The sequence below is a fragment of the Anolis carolinensis genome, chromosome 4 (assembly GCF_035594765.1).
Source record: "Anolis carolinensis isolate JA03-04 chromosome 4, rAnoCar3.1.pri, whole genome shotgun sequence".
NCBI lineage: Eukaryota > Metazoa > Chordata > Lepidosauria > Squamata > Dactyloidae > Anolis > Anolis carolinensis.
The window spans coordinates 167,662,105-167,676,823 of NC_085844.1; the positions used below are offsets into that span (position 1 = coordinate 167,662,105).

General features: G+C 42.0%; 1 long non-coding RNA gene across 1 annotated transcript; it reads left to right on the top strand.

The window, feature by feature from the left end:
* Positions 1 to 9,216: 9,216 nt before the first annotated feature.
* On the top strand, positions 9,217 to 12,987 carry LOC103280212 (uncharacterized). The gene is made up of 3 exons (XR_507237.3): positions 9,217 to 9,387; positions 11,972 to 12,099; positions 12,253 to 12,987. It is a non-coding gene; the product is annotated as an uncharacterized LOC103280212 (long non-coding RNA).
* Positions 12,988 to 14,719: the final 1,732 nt, after the last annotated feature.

Consider the following 14,719-nt stretch of genomic DNA (forward strand, 5'->3'; position numbering starts at 1 on the left):
CTGAGATCCCCAAAATGGGCAAGCGTAGCACAGATGTAGATGAGAGGGAAAGCTCAGCATGTAGACTTTCACACCATGCACACTGTCACTGGAGTTCTACTTGTGCATGATATAAAGGAGGCATGAAAGGTCTGCCTTCTTAGCTTTGACTCTTCTTGCCAAAGACATAACTTTGTCCTCAGACCTCTACAGCCAAGAGGTGCAAATAGATCCCTTAATAGCTCTGCTTTTACTCAGGAATGATGGAGTGTGTAGGGAGGTTGGACAGGGACTGGGATAGGCAGTCCCCACTGGCCAGCAGTCATGAGCCATGCTCCTTTCAGGTCAGTGGGAGCCATCCAGGAATCCTGGGAGGATTTGGCCTTGGACTTGGCTCCTTGCATTGCATTTCCTAGCATGCAACACCATATTCAACAATATTACCAATAGTCATCTTAGTGAAGGCGTGAACATCATGGTCTGTTTTGAGTAGGACTAGCACTTTACAAAGAGAGATGCTCTAAGAAAACTAGACCTTAGGGAAGCTTCTTGTAGTGTTCAGTCACTCCCTTATACATCTGTATCCGGATTGTTGTGTGCATTCTAATGGTTTCCAACTTGTGGTATTCTGAAATAATATGATTTGCCCATGATCACCTAGCGGGTGTTCATGGCCAAGTGGGGATTTGACCCCTCATCTCCAGAGTAGTAGGCCAACATTTCAAACACTAATCCACACATAGGGCATAATCATAAAGGCATCCAGAAGAAAAGGGAGGGGCAGTGGAGCAAACCTGTCACCCCGTGTGCAGCTCCCTCTTGGCGACGCTTTCCCCATTACATGGAGAATCACAAGGAGAAAACATCACCCTCCAGGTGAGGTCCCATGGGGGTGGAGCCTCTGCCAGTAGTCATACAATGTCATGTGATGGCCAGTGTGGGGCTCCCTCCTGAAGATGGTGTTCAGTAAGTATGATGAGGTCCTGACTCGTATCCCTTGGGATCAACCCAATTCTGCAAATGAATTAGGTTTCTGAAAAAAGTTAGGCATTTGAGAGAAATGGAAAAAAAATAAAAGGTGAAACACTGAATACAGAATTCAGAAAAGTTATGTTGTTGAACTCCAACTCTCAGAATCCCTCAGCTGGCATGGTCACTGGCCATGTAATGTAACTTTTCCCAGCTCTCCAACTCAAAAACTCGGTGTTCTCAAAGAAAGTCCAGCTGCTTTTTATGTTTTTAGGACAGACACCAGTAGATTCCAAAGAGACTGCAATTGTTACTAATATTATTTTGTTTTCCTTATTGAGATCAGTGCCTGCTCTCTGAACAATGTGTTTTGCCTACTTGCTTTCCTGCTTCTTGGATTCCCCCCAGTCCCTTCCTTTCCCCCTTCATTGCTACCTCCTTTCTGCCTGAAACTTTGTCAGTAACCTTGCTATCATTGACTCTATGACTCATCACTATGAAGTTTTGCCTTAAGGGACGTCATTACATTGTAAAGCCCTGTGTGTGACTCCTCTGTAAACCTTGGAGTTGTTTCAAGAGAGGAAAGAGCTAGGCTTCTCTGAAAATTTTTTTAAAGGGTTAGAGGAACAAAACATCCAAAGTTCAGCTTTCTGATCCTGTGCTTTCAATGATTAGATTGCAGTTTATCTGCTCTAAATAAACAAATGCAGATCATTTCACCAGCACTGTTAATGTCAATGTATTTTCTGTTGCTGTTAACTGCTATCATGGCAACTTCAACCCTTTGAACGAGAGATCCTCCAGTAACCCTATCATCAACAAACCTTGCTCAGATCGTGCAGGCTCGGGGCCATGGTTTCCTTGATTGAATCTATCCATCTGGAATGCAGTCATTTTTGTTTTTAGGGAGAGTTCAGGCTTGATTTGCTCTAGGACCAATTATCTATCTTTTTTCAGCAATCAGTGGTATCTGTAGAATGCTTCTCCAGCACATTTCAAATGAGTGTATTTTCTTCCTATCAGTTTTCTTCACAGTACCACTTTCATAGCTATATCAAGAAATGGGATATGTGATGGCATGAACAATCCTAACTTTAGTAGTCAATGAGACTTCAGAATCTTCTCTAGTCCCTTCATAGTTGCTCTTCCAAGTCCAGTCTTCTTCTGATTTCTTGACTGCAGCTATTTCAATATCTCCATTGGTTACTTTAAAGTTATGTAGATAATCCATAGTCATTGTTTTTGTTTTCTTAAAATTCAACTGTTAACTTGCCTTTGTATTTTCTTCTTTTGCTTTCTTCAATGATTATTCCAAGTCTACTGCTTCATGCCAGTAGCTTGTCATCTGCATTTCTTAAATCGTTGATGTTCCTTCCTCCAATTGTTATGCCACCCTCTTTAGAGTCTATTCCTGATTTATGTATGATATGTTCAAAAATGCATGTTAAACAAGATAGGATGGTAAAATGTAGCCTTGCCTGATTCCCTTGCTAGTTGGAAATTGTTCAGTTTCTCAGTATTCTGTCCTGACAGTATGTTTTTGTCCTGAGTACAAGTTATGTGGCAGGACAATCAAATGTTGTGACACACCTGCTTCTTTTAGAGCAATCTATAATGTTTCATGTTTTACACAATCAAAAGCTTTTCTGTAATCTATAAAGCACAGGCTAAATTTCTTCTGAAATTTTCAGATGTGTTCCATTATCTAATATATATTTGCAATATGATCCCTAGTGTCACTTCCTTCCCTGAACCCAGCTAGGACATCCGCCATTTCTCACTCAGTATATGGGGAATGCCTTTGTTGTAGAATTTTACATTACTTTCAACTATGATCAACAAGAAGTCTTGTTTTTCTGTGTGATCTTTTTCCTCTTGGATTGCAGCATTCTTCTTCTTCTGTAGTCAGAGCATAGACCTTGCTTGTGGCTATAAATGGGTTTCCCTTGAAGTTTTCTTTATATTATGCAATCATATTTTACATTATATTCTTTGACTGTTTTTTCTACATTTCTCCTCACCATTAATGCCATTCTGTTTCTTCCAAAAATTTCATTTCCTGAGTAAAACTGTAATTGTCTGACTTTAAATGTCCCATTCTTGTTAGCTTGCTCACCCCAAGTACTGCAATGTTTAGACATTCAATTTCTTGTTTCACTGTGTCTAACCTGATTCATGGTTCTCACATTCTATGTTTCTATAATATGTGTTATTCAGCCTCAGATAATTCTTTAACCTCTGAGCACATCAACAACTGAACACTCTTTTGGCTTGAGTCCAGTTGTGTCATTAGTCACTCTTTTACTTGTAGTTGTCCTTTGCTTTGTTCCAGTAGATCATTGAGCGCCGTTCAACCTGGGAGTTTCATCACCTGGCACTCCCCTTGTTTCAGTTTGGATTGTCTCATCTTAGGGTTTCTTGGTAACATACATTCAAAAGAAGGTTACCATGCCCTCTTCTGTACAGTACTAATAGTGTTAGCTATGGTACCACTGCTGTTGTTTCTGAGAGGTCTTCTGTCAATGTCATCTTGTATTATGAGTACTGCCAAGCAACCTTTAGCCTGGCTCATTGACAAAAGCCTGTTTGTCATGGGAGCCCCTGCTAGCAGCACTGTTACCACCAGCATAATTTCTTGTCTAGCAGAAATATGCAATCCCCTCATTGCCAAAAGTGAGCAACGTATTACTAAATGGTTAATCACCAAGCTATTCATTTTATTACAGTGTATTAGTTGCTCTGTGGACTATAGAAGTGCAGTGTTCACTGTTTTGAGACTGTGCAACCTACAAGATGTAAATGGGAAGAAAATCCAGGAACTGACAGTGTGTCTGTTATAAAACTGGGATTGGGATAGGGAGGAGAGAGGATCCAAGCATGATGTCAGATTTGTCTGGAAAAGTCCACTTATCCCTTCCCATCCTTTGTTTAGTTTCCAGAAATCACTGAATCTTGGTGATAAAATAAAATGTGCACACAAGAAAATAAGAGACACCCACTATGAGCACACAGCTGCTTTTAAACCACTTAAATCTCACATACCTCATAGTATATGTGTTTGCTTATAAATGCACAGGAGTCACCTCAAAAAGAATTATTGTATAGAGAATAGTAGAAAGAATTGACTGTACTTCCGTTTAGTGGTATTTTGTAGGAGAACCTTGGAGTTATAGTTCAAAAAGTAGCATTTCCAAATTCTGGACAGTCATCTGTTTGAAGGTGGCTCTGGTCCAGCTCTAGTTTAAAGAAGCATAAGAAGAGAGAGCAAAGACCTTAAAGTTACCCATCTTCATTTAGAACCTGGATAGGAAACTGACCAGAGATATTCCTTGGTCAGTCTTGCCCATGCTGGTGAGATGACTCATATTTCTGTTCAGATTATCATTGTTTCTAGATGGGTTCATAGGCATGACAATTCACATATGCAATTTGCATGCAAACCTTGGTGCATTTGATGGAGAGGTTGGTGAATAAGTAGTCAACCTATACTGAAAAATACATATTTCTGCATGACATGGGATGCCTCTTTTCTTTTAAAAAATGAGAAAGCATTGAATGAAAGGGACATGGGGAAGTGAGCATACCAGTCACATTTATGCCATTATTATCTGTACACAATTGAAGTTAGACGAGATCGGGCGTGTGTTTTCATCATTTTAAAATGTATTTGTTATGCAATGCTTTTGACACTAAATAAATAAATAAATAAATTGAAGTTAGAGGGCAGAACACATTTTTTGCATTATTTTTAACATCAAAAATAAACAATTAGTGCTCACCATGCTGGACCTGAACTTCTAAACTGGTTTTATACACTTTCTCCAAAAATCAGCATAACAAGAAAGATTTTGTGTCAATAATGGTATGGGAGATAGTGTTCAAAAATTAAACAAGCTCTCACCCTCCATCCCAAAATGAAAAAATAACAAATAATCCTGACTTTGCACATCACATTAAAGACGGTAAGATGGAGTTCCTTGATATCTAATGGGAGGGGGATGGTTTGGTGGAGGCTTCTTCCTTTCTCCTCCTCACTGGCTTGCATGCGTAGTCTCGGCTGGAGCCGCGCAGGGAGGGGATCACACACAGCTGGGAAAATGTGAGCTTTCTCCGCTTGTTTGGCTCCCAGGCCATGTGGCTGATCATGAGCGTGGGCAGTTGGCCAGCTGCTTTCCTCAAAGTCTGGGTCAAGGCAGCCCATGAGGGAGGGTTGTTTACTTCATGCTGCTTGTGAACAGCCAGTAAACTGCGATCACTGGTGAGGCTTTACCGAGAGCCGAATGCTGGGGATGGTTCAGGACACCCTATAAGACTCCATGCTTTGTCTTGTCCATTTCTGTATTTGATATTTCTGGAGTTCAGAAAAAATTTTTCTTTGGGATAACAACTCCCAGAATGCAACAATTGTACTGAGGTCAGAAATTCAGAGAATTGCGATCCCCCAAAAGCACTGCTTCCAAGCATAGGGTAATAACAAGCCTGAACTTTGCTACTAGGCAGTGTGTTCTGAAAGCACAAGGATTTGCAAAGGAAGGAATAATGGCAAAGATCACAGAGTGTTCTGAGCCGTTGTCCTTTAATCTTGATCCTGCTGGGGCAGAGGTTACTGCTGGCTTTCTGTTAAAGCAAAATTTGAAGCCTGTGAGAGATGCCTCCTTGCCTGGAGTCCCTTTGTCGTGCCAGCCTCTGTGAACAGATCAGGCTGGTGAGAACTCCCATACCAAAGTATTGCTGCTGCTGCACAAATTGCAACTTGAGTGGCTGCAGCTGCTAAAGCAACATTTTCCTGCAAGGCATATGTCTAGGCAATGCTGCCCTCTGTTCATTAGAGACTCGCCTTTACAATTTACTTAGCATTATTGGTGCGCTGTTGGAGCAGGAGTGGGCAAAGTGTAACCCTACAGCCGCACAAGGTTCCTTTTGCAGTCCTTGACTCCTCCAGACTCCCCAAAACATCCATATTCAAGTCTCCTGGATGACCCCATTAATTTCACAGGGTTTTCTCAGGCAAGAAATCCTCAGAAGTGGTTTTGCCAGTTCCTTTCTGTGAAATATAACTTCCAGCACCTAGTATTCACTGCCGGTCAGCAATCCAATTACTAACCAGGGCCGACCCTGCTTAGCTTTCAAAAGCAAATAGAATCTGATGCTGTTAGTGTATTTAGGTCAGACATAAGCATAAGAGACAACATTTCACAAATAAAATTATTATTATTGTTATTATTATTATTATTATTATTATTATTATTATTATTCCTTTCTATCCCATTTTTCTCCCATGGGTGGGATTCAAAGTGGCATATAACATATGAAATTCATACAAATACATCGAACAGCAATATATAATCCATTAAAACATCATGTCCTGACATAAAACCGAATTAACATATCAAATAAAACTATTCTAAAAACTTATAGCAAGCATCATTTAAAGATATCCATAACCTCTGGCCACTGAAGTTATTTGTCAAGTATTATCAAAAAATTTTTTTATCAGACTGGCAGTGCCTATTTTCATTCGTCTGGGAAGGCCTGGCTCCACAGAAAGGTTTTAATTTGCGAACGAAAGGCCAGTAAGGAGGGGGCTGGTCGTACCTCATTAGGGAGGGAGTTATAGGTTATATTTCAGAGATACATTAGCCAAACAACGTCAGAGTGTGGTCAAAGGGGACAAAAGTGAAAAGAGGCTGCAGAAGTTTGCTTTTACCTGACTGTAATTCCACCCTCCTCCTTCCGTCTCACTGCAACTCTGAAGCAATTGAAATCTGAGGATGAAAAAGGAAAACTATGGCATGGAAGAGAAAATTGGACATTTTAGATGGCAGTGGAGAACGATAGAGATTTAATTGGGACCACCACTGCAGAGTATGAGCAATTCATCTATTAAATAGGTTACAGGCCCCTTCAGTCGTATTCAGCAATAAAACAATACCCATTTTTGAAAAGCAGCTGCAGATGTCTGGTCACCTGTATTAGGATCTTTATTTGGCATGAGGTATGTGTGATACTTTTTGGCAAACCATATGCGGAATCCCAGAAGCAGAACATTGGCAAATCAGAGCAATCTCTGCCACAGACTCAGGGTTGTCCTTTGTGCAAGGAGTAGAAATGTCCCGCCCTTCCCTGGTCACCCCAAGACACCTTCATGCTGTAGGATTGCATAAGAGTTTGGAAGAAGCTCAGGGAAATCATATCTAGTCCTTAGTACTGTAGAAGGACTAGAGGGTGAGTCTGCACTGATCAGTAAATCCTTTACTACCATGGAGCAAAAATGCTCTGGACTGGCCTTGGAGGTGACCACATCTACCCTGGTGAATCTTCTGTGGTGGCAAGTTGAAATCTAAACAGTCCAATTGGACCAAGACCACATTGGTCCTGATGAACTGTCACTTTACCTTCTGTGTCACCATTGCCACTCCCAGACAGCCATAGAGCTCTGTGTGAGCTCCGGACTGCACAGGCACCCTGTTCTGAAGTGCCTGCACAAGTAGGAAGGAGGGAGTCAATCTTCTCTCCTTCTTCCTGGTTGTGCAAATGCCTCCATGGGGAATTCCTGATGGCTGGGATCCTGCATGGAGTTCTGTGGTTAGCTTGGAGTAGTCGCAGTGGTAACATGGGTATGATCTATCCATTTCCCCCTCTGCTAATGACTGCAGGGAAGGAGGATAGTGATGGCAGTGTCCTTTGTGGACACCAAACCAGTACAAATTCAGCTTTTCACGTTGCAACCAAACTGTGAATTACTCCAGAATTTCAAGCAAAGTCTGGAACATCTCCTGACTTTGCCTGAAGTAAGGAAAAAACCGGTTTAACCAAGGACAACCCATGATACTCACTGGATGTACAAGAACATTGTGATGACAGTCAGGAGTCAACTCAGGGTAAGTCTGGGTTTTTATGCTCATGTAGACTTGCCCCATAGAGGCCTAGGCCCATTTCCAAGGGAGTCCTCTTGAACTCGATAGCACGTCCTTCCAAGTAAACATGTATATGATTACCTTTGTATGGAACTTCCCCATTGAGACTCTTCCACACTGCAGTGCCTGAAAGTGAGATCTCAGAAATAGTATAGTTGGAATTTACATTTCTATATTTACAAGCCCTGAAACCTAGGCCATATGTCAGTGTGGTACAGTGTTGAGAGTACTGGGTCGGCACTTGGAACTGCAGATTACTGTCTCAATGAGTCATGAAACTCACAGGTGACCCCAGGCTAGACACTTTCCCTTTCAGCCTGGTCTCCTTTGTTATTTTTGGGAGGGTAAATTGGGCTGCAAGAGTGTGTCCTGTCCTGAACTAAAGGGCATAAAGGAGAGATGTGCTAGTAATTAAGAAATAAAAATAAATACCAGATTATACAGTGAGACATAGGAAAGGGCTTCAGTGGCGAGGTATGTCTGGATTGGGGGAAAACATTTGGCTACATACACTGAGGGTCAAATGAGGTACGATGTTCATTTTGCATGTAATATTCAGGTTTCTCAAAAATGTAAATAGTCTCAGGGAGGGTGGAGTTGATAGAGATGGAAAAAATATTAGAAAATATTTGATTAGGGGGTTTCTGACTAGAATTTTCCTGTGTTGAGAATCTTTACAGTCAGTTTCTACCCAAAATGTGATTGTTTTGTAAGCAGAATATGTGCACAAGATCCAATTTTCTGTTCAAAAAGAAATTTTAAAAACCTGGAGATTGCAAGGACTTCCTTGCACTGGCGGAAAATTGCTAAACTTACTTGCTGCTTCTTTTGAGAACAAAATTAGCAAAGAGGAGCTGATAGCAATCAGGATCTCAGCAGACATGGAGCAAGAATTTCACCTTTTTCTTCTCCCCGCCCTGCAAGCCCCTACTGTGGTCTTGAGGAAAATTCCTCCCCTGAAGCAAGTATTTGCTTTGTTGGGAAATCCCCTATTGGTTCCAGTTGAAGATTACCCTCTCTAGTCAGACAGCAGTCTGAAATGGGATTTTCCTTTGGAGTGCTGCAGTGGAAGAAAATATGAAATCCCCCATCACCCCCATGTCTGATGAGATCATCATAGTCTTTAAAATCTTCATGTTGAAAAGAAAAAGGAGAGCTTCGTGTTTGGTTGTTATGCCGACAGAGGTTTTCACTCCTTTTGTCTCCTTAACTTGTTGGTGTTGTCAACAGACTGCAGTACCCTTACATAAAGTTTTGTCTTCTTTCAAGAATATCACTTTATGCATTTCTCAGTGCAATAATTGCTTAAGCATTTTTCTTACAATTCGCATCTGCAAGGTGGGGGGGGGGGGGGGGGAGGAGAGAGAAAGAGAGTGAGAACCACAGCAGAAACTCAAAGCTGTTTGTTCAGGAACTGTATGAAGCAAGAGCAAGACTGACTTGGCAGAAGCGGAATCTGGTTTTCCTGGAAGGGAGTGACTGAACTTGCTGTACAAAAACTGAAGCAAACCTGCACTTCCCGGTATGTTTTCAAGGACAAAAGCAGTTGGGTGATTTGGCTTTGCAGGTCGAGCAGGTGAAAAAAGGAGGAGAAAGAAAAGTTAAACTTTAACAAGCAGTTAGTTATTGCCATTTCTTTATTCCTTTGGGACCCTAAGTGTTCACCATTGGTAAGAAAGGAAGTAATCATTGCAGTATGCAATAGGAGGGGAAGAGAACCCTTTATGAAATTGATAGTAACATGGAGTTATTCTCTAAAATGCATGGCTTTAGACCATACCGGTGCCTCTCTTTTTTTGCACAGTGTTTATTCATGTTCCTGAAAGATCATCCTGTGGAGTCTTTCATAACAAGCATGTTTTCCTTCTTGAACCCTTGAACAGAACAATATCCTTTTCTGCCTCACCAGTGGCCCTATTTGGATACACATGAAATTCTTCTGTAACCCAGCCTTTTCCAGTTCCAGTTCTGGCTCACAGCAACATAGTTTTATATAAGACTGATCCTTCTGTCATTTGATATCATTCGCTGCAGGCCAGAATGAAACATGTTTCTGGTGTGCTGTGCTCTTCTTACTACACGTTTCATTTTCCAAGCAAGGTCTCAAATCCAGCTGAGATGATCAGTACAAACAAACCAAAAATACAGTGATGCTGTTTGCTGACATCACTGTTTCTTTACACACAAGAAACTTTGTTTTGTCTGTGAGAAACGAAGACATCTTTGAGCTGTGCAGAATAAAGGATACAGCACATCGTCTAGCCAGGAAAATGTACTGAGGGCTCAGGAATGTTTAAAGTGGAGTAGAAAAACGGCTGGATAATCCAGGCTTGAATTAGAGAGATGATAAAGTTCTTTGTGATCCTATGTATGTCTCCCTGGATGTCTGAACTCAGTAGGCTAACAGTGCTTTCCTGTACTTAAACAGGTGAGAAAGCCAACCTTACTGAATTCAGTTGGATTTATGGATGAGTAAAGGAGCTCCCAGTGGCACAGCGGGTTAAACCACTGGGCTGCTGAACTTGCTGACCGAAAGGTTGGCAGTTTGAATCCGGGGAGCAGAGTGAGCTCCCTCTGTTAGCCTCAGCTTCTGCCAACCTAGCAGTTTGAAAACATGCAAATGTGAGTAGATTAATAGGTACCACTCCGGCAGGAAGGTAATGATACTTCATGCCATCATGCCGGCCACATGACCTTGGAGACGTCTACGGACAATGCAGTCTCTTCAGCTTAGAAATGGAGATGAGCACCACCAACCCCCAGAATTGGACAGGACTAGACAATGTCAGGGAAAAACCTTTACCTTTAAAGTATGGCAGCTTTATTCTCCCACTGGTATGTAGGGGTTCATATACCCTAGAATATTTCACAGATGAAAATTAGGATATGGTTGCCAAACAACATCAGAATATGGCCAAGATGTCAAACGTTATTGATAAGGAAGAACAGAAAAGCTAGGGGCACTTTTCTTTTCCTTGAGCCTACTAAGAAGGGCAAGACTGTGCATTGTCCACTCTATTCCCTGCTGCTAAATTAACTGAGTGTAAACCGTTTTTGTGTTTGAACTGAGCCGGAAGCAACTGAAGTTAACGGTAGGCAAAGGGTGAGAAGAAAAGAGGGAAACTGGGAAATTTCAAAAGTAGGATGACAAAAGATTAATTGGGACTATTCATTCCAAACTGGGACAGTTGGAGGGTGTGGCTTCAAAACACCACTACTGCAAAATACCAGTTGCATTTTTCCCCTCCCTTGAGGAATGTTAACCTTGAATGCCAGGTTAAATTTTACTCCCATTTCACAGATGAACTGTAGCTAAGGCTGGATAAAATGTAAAGGTTTCCCCTTGACATTAAGTCTAGTCGAGTCGTGTCCGACTCTAGGGGGTTGGTGCTCATCTATTTCTAAGCCAAAGAGCTGCTATTGTCCATAGCATGTCCAAGGTCATGTGGCTGGTATGACTGCATGGAGCACCATTACCTTCCCACCGGAGCGGTACCTATTGATCTACTCACATTTGCATGTTTTTGAACTGCTAGGTTGGTAGAAGCTGGGTCCAATAGCAGGAGCTCACTCTGCCCCCCTGATTTGACCCGCCAACCTTTCGGTCAGCAAGTTCAGGAGCTAAGTGGTTTAATCCATTGCACCACCGGGGGCTCCAAGACTGGATATACAAGGCTATATAATGCAGTTTGAACTGCATGATATGGTCAGTGTAGAGTAGACCCCATATAATGCAGTTCAAACTGCATTGTATGACAGTGTAGATCCAGCTTAAGTTACTTGTATTCAAGCTGACCTTTGAAACTTTGTGTGTGCTTCTCCAGACGTTGCTTCCTTTGCTTTTGCTCTAGCAATGGGAGGTGAGCTAGGAAGTCGCCAAAGGGCTGGAGATGTTCCATGTAAGGACTCTGCGTGCTGTGGTTTTGTCTGCAGAAGCAGTGGTAGTTCTGTTTACTTGACTTTGGTCACAAGCCACGGCTTCCTATCTGGCTCTATGTATCTGTGTGTAAGTGTGTGCACGAGCCTGTATGGGTGCAAGACATCCCATGACTAGCCATTTGTGTGAAGTGGATTGCTAAACATCTTTCTCTCCTTTCTACCCCCAGCCTGCATCCAGGGCTTAATGTAAGCCAGGGCTGCTTGCCAAAGCTTATCCCTTCAGCCAGAGAATGTTTTCATTAACTCTGGCAAGGACAGAACTTGGAAAGTTACCTTAAGGAAGTCATCGGTTGCAGTAAGTATAAGGTTCTTGGTACTGTTGTTACTGCTATTGTTACCATCTTTAAAAGTTATTCTTGATTTCCTGTTTCTCAAATGTAGATATGTCTTTTTAGTTATTATTTTTTCAACATTCGGAATGCCATAAATCCCATCTCTTTCTCATCAGTTCAACAGCCACAAGAATGAACACAAAGCATGAGCCAGCACTTACGCCATGTGATATTCCTCCACCACCATTTGATGAGGCCACTCTTCCCTCATTATAAAACTAATTAAAAGTTGTAATTAAACTTGAAAAGAGTGAGATTATCCCTCATTAGCATAATGTAACTCAGGATTTTATCACACAAACCCACTATTTCACTACAGTTGTGTTATCGTCGATATTGAATACATATTGAATGGAGCACCCTCGATATTGCACTTCTTTTCCTTAGCATAATTGTGCCAGTCTGCTTCTGGTGTGAGAGAATTGGCCATCTATAAGGACGTTGCCCAGGGGATGCCCAGATGTTTTTGACATTTTTACCATCCTTGTGGGAGGCTTCTCTCATGTCCCCACATGGAGTTGGAGCTGATAGAGGGAGCTCATCCGCACTCTCCCTGAGTTGGATTCGAACCGGCATACTTCAGGTCAGCAACCCAACCTTCAAGTCATCAGTCCTGACAGCACAAGAGTTTAACTCACTACCACCCTGTGGATACCTAAAATCATAGATAGTAGCAAATCCTATATTTTGACCAGGGCTGGTTCGTTATGGAAGCCCTTGAAGCTGGCGCTTTGGGCACAGCCCTTGCTGGGCGCTCTCCCGGTGGTGGTGGCGGTGGCGACCATTGGGTCGCTCGCCGCGGAAAAAGAAAGTCCTTGCTATTCTCGCTATTCTCTGGAGAGGACGTTGTCGCTGCCACCACCAGTAAGTTGGGGGGGGGCGTGATTTGGGGGGGGGGGCGCGGCCCTAGGTTTGCATACATAGTGAAAAAACCTAGGGCCGCTGCTGATTTTGATTATACTTGAGTTGGAAAAATATGGGGAGTAGTTTTTGGAGGTAAGTGAAACTATGGAAATCAACTATGTCGATTTGGGGATCATGGTGTATCTCTGGAGCCCCCGGTGGCGCAGCAGATTAAACAGCTGAGCTGCTGAACTTGCTGACCAAAAGGTCCGCAGTTCTAATCCGGGGAGCAGGGTGCGCTCCCGCTATTAGCCCTAGCTTCTACCAACCTAGCAATTCGAAAACATACAAATGTGAGTAGATCAATAGGTACCACTTTGACAGAAATGTAATGGCTCTCCATGCAGTCATGCCGGCCACATCTACGGACAACACTGGCTCTTCAGCTTAGAAATGGAGATAATCACTACCTTCCAGAGTTGGACTCGATTAGACTTAATGTCAAGAGGAAACCTTTACCTTTTTACTTTATCTCTAAATACAAGTCTAAAAGCATCAGCCAGAATGGAGATCCTATGCAAGATATTTTGGGTTGCTTTTAAAATGGGTAGTTTTACTATTACCAGCACAATTAAAGTTGGTGATGTTGCTGCAATTTTCCTTTTCACTGCTTGCACACATGCCTGCACCTGTTGGGTTTATATGTGTCATGCCATGTATCTCTGAAAAGCAAAGTGGCTCTGCTTCTTAGCTGGGGCTGCTATCTTCTTTTTCACATCTACTTAAATCCATCTCCAACATTTCTGATCTTTGGAGTCTTATTCCACTAGATACTTTTGTGCCAAGAGTCCAGAATTTGTTACGGGAAACCCAACCCTTTGTCAATTGTGAACTAACAAGAGCCTGGGTGTAATTCAGTCCCTGGTGTGAGATCATTAGAGGCCACCAGTGAGTCATTCAGAGTGAGTATCAACTGTGCTATAATTATAGTTATGAACATATGTTGTAGAAGTTATTTTTAGATTGCTGCATCTCCCTGTGGTCATGTTGGCTAGGGGATTCTGTGAGCTGCAATTCAAAATGGTAAGATTTCCCACCACTGCTAATAAAGGTGAAGTGTTACTAAATTAAATAAAGTTCTTTTTGATTGTGTAAAATATTGTCTATGGATAGTTCTGCACTGCTGTATAATGCTGTTGGAACTGCATTATATATCAGTATAGATCCAACCTATGATGAACTGGACATCTCCACCAGCAAACTAACTACTTGTTAGTACTCCTGATAGAGAAGGATCGTGGAAGATGTGCTACAATCTAACAGAACCACAAAGTAGAAGACATAGGCAGGATGACACAGACTCCAGCCTGGTCTTTCCCACCTTGCCATCAAAGGCGTTAGAATATAGAGTTGGTATGCTGACCCAACAAGAAAGCAAACCTCTAATGCTCTGGCGATGGAGATGTGGACCCTAATAAGATGCAAAGAAAATGCCTGGTGATATGGGGAAAGCACACAGAGCATGTGTGGGCTTTGAAATTGCAATTGTTGTCCACCACAATGATCTTCCAAGGCATATTTCCATGTACTTCAGCCAATAGGCAGTTAAGGTGTCATTGAAACTCTACTGAAGTAGTACATTAGAAGGTGCTTTATTCCAGGTCAGAATATTCTATTTTTTTTATATGCCAAGTTTTGATGTAATCTGTTATATGTCTTTTTGCTGGCATTGAATGTTTG